Below are 4,178 nucleotides of genomic sequence, written 5' to 3'. Positions count from 1 at the left end.
GTGATGTTAAGAAAACTTGTTACTACTCATGTGTTTTTCATCACTGCCTGTATCTCAGCCAAAACTTCTAGCTTAACTCTAGACGCCTAAGCAAAAGATGTGGTTAAATTTGAAGCTTAATAATGGATGGCACAAAGCCAATGCAAGCCTTATATGGTTCATTCAAGTCCATTTCTGATGTGCAAGTACACACCTCATAAAAAGTACTCTGCAGCATGCCATTTTTTACATAAATAAATAAGCGTGAGTCTGTCTACAAAACAACAACCATATACTTGTTGGGCAGAATGAATGAACATATGTAAAACAGATGAAATAGCCTGATCTGTCCATCTCTAGTTGAAGGGTCCGGTTCTTAAGTTCAAGATTGCAGACGTTTAACTGAAACATTATCCTAATATAGTTTGTACCTGTTATATATAACAATTTTTCAACATCAGGTTTCATTACACAGTTGATTGTCTGTTTTATGACCAGGTGTTTTGTTTCATAACTTCACATCTCCCTGTATTGAGATGTGAACAACCTATGTCATAAATCTTTCTAATGGGAGAGACTGACAATATAGGATTTAGGTTTGAAGTGTACTAAAATTAGAAACTATACATGTAAAATATGTTATTTCAGAAATGAATTGAACTGTGAGAGAGTATTTTTATTTGGTTCTGGTAATAAATGTTTAATAAGCACTTCCTTGAAGTTTTAAGATTAAAGCTAACATATATTTAGCGTGTAACTTTAAAAAGAATCCTGTCACTTTGACAGAGTAAGTATATAGTACAGTCATGTTTTTAAAATAACAAATTATCAGAAGACACAATGGTCTCTCCCATAATTTGAATAGTCTTGAAGGGTTATTTTCATGTAAAAAGCAGACATGGAAGACACAATCCTTGTGTTAAGCAATAACTGGACTAATAACCATGGACAAATTTCCTTGTGTATGCTGACCCTATATTAACACCTGCTACTACAACGGACTTGATTCTAGTTGGATAAACATAATATTTAGGCTAACCCAAATGTTATTTTCTAGTTAAACAATTCAGAACAATAACACTGCTTTAAAATGTTTGATATGGTTTACAAAGCTGGGAACAAACATTGGGCCTACATACTCTGGCGTAATGTCCTGGTCAGTTAAGCCATTAAACCAGAGTTACCCCTTTTGAACATAATGGGGGTACACTAGTTTAAAGCAAGTCAAGATTTCCGTGCCAAAGTTGGCACATGAGTGGCAGAACATAGATGCAATGTTCATTCCTGGCTTCATAAATCATGGGTTATAAAGCCTTAATATTATGTCTTAACCAGGCCTTTATATAATAGAAATGCCATTAGATAATTCAGCAATAACTTGTCAATAGATAGCAGTCATATTTGGGATACTTGTCAACATCGCAGTACAACTAGCAATGCAGCACACCTTTGAAACTCTCAAAAATATTTTTGTCTCTTTTCTTTAAAACACTCAGATAACATTTGCATTCCATTTTTAAAGGGGTACTTCTGTATGAACATCTTACAAGACATTTTTCACTGATATTTTCCCAAGGTTTTGTGAATGTAATACAACTTGAAAGTACAAACTCGCTGTTTTGGAGACAGGCCAAGATGTTTTAATATATGACATAGGCTTCCAGTGATATAATTTGGCTTTAGTTCAGTCTTGCTTTTTTCAAATGGCACATTGTTTGTTCTGCTTGGTAATGGAAAATCCATTATTTCAGTGATATGGTTATCTTTCACCATTTGTAGAAGTGTTATTTATGTAGATATTTACATAACCACAAATCGTGCACCGCAGCTTTAATATCCTTTTATTCATAAATACATTCATGTATACTTAAACCTGTTTCAAAAGATTTGGCTCATATATTATAACCTTTTCATCTGTGTTTGCACCATAAATTCAATGCTTTTTAAAAAGGAAAAAAGTTATATTGAAATATTTGATATATTGTGTTAAATGACTAGAAGTCCTACCACACCATTTCCCCCCCTAGAGTTTTGCATCCACATGATAAGTATAGGTACTTGGAATTTTAAATTGTTTTTGAAGGGAAGCTTTGCTGCTCTGGTTTGTCTGGTGTACACTTGCAAGAATTCTGGCCATAATTCAATGCTTTCTGGATTCAAGGTGTGTTCTTCTACTTCAGCTTAGTTGTGCCTGATGCCACACCATGATTGACTGCTGGGATTGATACAATCCTACCCACCAGCCTGTCTAACTGCAGTATTGTTTCTTTCAGTACTGTGTTTTGGTTAACACAACTATTTTGAAGAACAACATTGCACCATTATAAAGCAACCTCTTCCAGTTAATCTGCCCTTTCTCTGTAGTTCAAATCTGTACTTCTCTTTCACAGGCCTTGAATGGTAGGCCTGTACTTGCTTATAGACAGCTCCCCAACCTAAAACAGCTACTCACTAGTAACAACAGAGCTCATAACAAGGATACAAACACAGAGACCAGGTCCTGCAACAAACCCAGATACTAGCCCTGTCCCAATATCTACTCTGGAAACACTAGGCCTGTTCAGACGACACCTTAAACCCTGCTGGTTGAGGCTTTTTGGTTAAGCAACAGGGTTTAATGAGTTGTGTGTGATGTGTTTTGCTAAACCCTGATCACTTTCTAACCCTAGTCGGACCAGCTTCACTAACATTTTCTGCATCAGGGTTAGAGACCCTAAGCCTGTCTTGAAGTGTCTTATGTGATCCTGTCGGGGTTGACAGCCCAAAATCATAGAACTCAGCGGCAAGAGCAGCCTAAATCTCCTAGGCTGCCCTAGCCAGCAAGCTATATCTCAGCTCCTAATTACTGGCTTGCTGAGAAGATCACACCGGCCGCAATTTCACAGTTTCATGGCTGCCAAAGTGGCCGCCAGGGTAAAGGAAAGCAGGCACTCCTCTCAAAATGGTGGTGTGCTCAGGATGGTGCCACTGCATTCCAAATTGCTCAGATTCTGTCGGCTGGGACACATATTCCTGAGTGAGGAACGTCCTGTCTGGTGAAGGGAGCACTGATCATCCGATTCAATGCAATAGGAAGAAAGCAAAACGTGGAAGAAGAAATGGTCCTAAAATGGCGGGGGCTCCAGCACTTATACCGCAAAGGATGCTGGGATATAGGGCGGAGCATTCTGAGGACTCAGGACCTCAGCTGAAAGTTTTATGGTTAGCATTTGGTTTAGGAAACCAGGAACTGGGCAGGGTTTATGTATTGTGTGTGACAGCACGGCTTGTGGTTAGTACCAACCCCAGAGAACCACATTTTAACTAACCACAGTCCCTGAAATGTCATCTGAACAGGCCCATTTTTCATCTTCAAAGTGATATATTCCATCTTCTGACAGCGATGCACTTCTGCATTCTACATAAGGCAAATAGGCCAGTCTGTAAGAAAAATAATTAACAGTCATAAGTGGCCATATTAAGTGTGAGAACACTTCAGCCTCCCAGGAAACTCTATTACAGATTTTAGTGGCCATTGCGGTCCAAAGGAACTGTATAGAGAAATTAGAGTGACAGAGTGCTGAGTTAGAATTAATCAATAAGTTTAATTATGTCACCAGAGGCTTGTATTGGGTGAATGGATTTTTTTATCACACCAAGTCCTTGGCTTATTTTAGAGCTATTTGAGAATTATATAATCTCAACCAACCCCTTTTGCTTGGGTTTGCATGACACAACAAGCCAAGCCTATGCAAAATGGTGCCTGCAGGTCCCCAGCGCAAGATGAGAACCCCCTTGAGTAAATCAAGCCTTAGTGGGCTATCGTGATATGTGAACAGGCCCAATATGTGTTAATTGGCTTACCTAGTGCCAGGAAGTTTGTTATCGACAACAGCTGCACTGTAAATGACCATGTTAATAATGCAATTGTCACCACCAATACTTTCTGCATTGAATTTCCTTCTGACGTCACACCACCCAAAAGGTACTGTATAAACAACCTGAAACTCTCTATATTACTCCATGCATCTGATGAAGTAAAAGAAGGTTTATGCCGGAATCAGTTTGCTAATCTTTAGGGTGCCATACACTGTTGTTTGTATAGCCCAGTAACCAATACTACGTACATAATTACTATTGCCAAGTGTCCCTTTAGTCCAGCATTGTGTCCCTATCAGTGGCCATTTAGACACTCACAACGATGATAACTGCACTCACCC

The 4,178-nt window shown here is 38.6% G+C and overlaps 1 protein-coding gene across 1 annotated transcript in view; it reads left to right on the top strand.

Annotated features, from left to right (window-relative positions):
* CENPP (centromere protein P) overlaps nt 1–4,178 on the top strand; it is a 187,669-nt gene that overhangs the window by 110,010 nt on the left and 73,481 nt on the right. The gene's annotated exons all lie outside the window — the stretch shown is intronic.

This window comes from Elgaria multicarinata, chromosome 3, assembly GCF_023053635.1.
Source record: "Elgaria multicarinata webbii isolate HBS135686 ecotype San Diego chromosome 3, rElgMul1.1.pri, whole genome shotgun sequence".
In the NCBI taxonomy this organism is placed as follows: Eukaryota; Metazoa; Chordata; class Lepidosauria; order Squamata; family Anguidae; genus Elgaria; species Elgaria multicarinata.
This window is presented reverse-complemented; position numbering and strand designations above follow the sequence as displayed.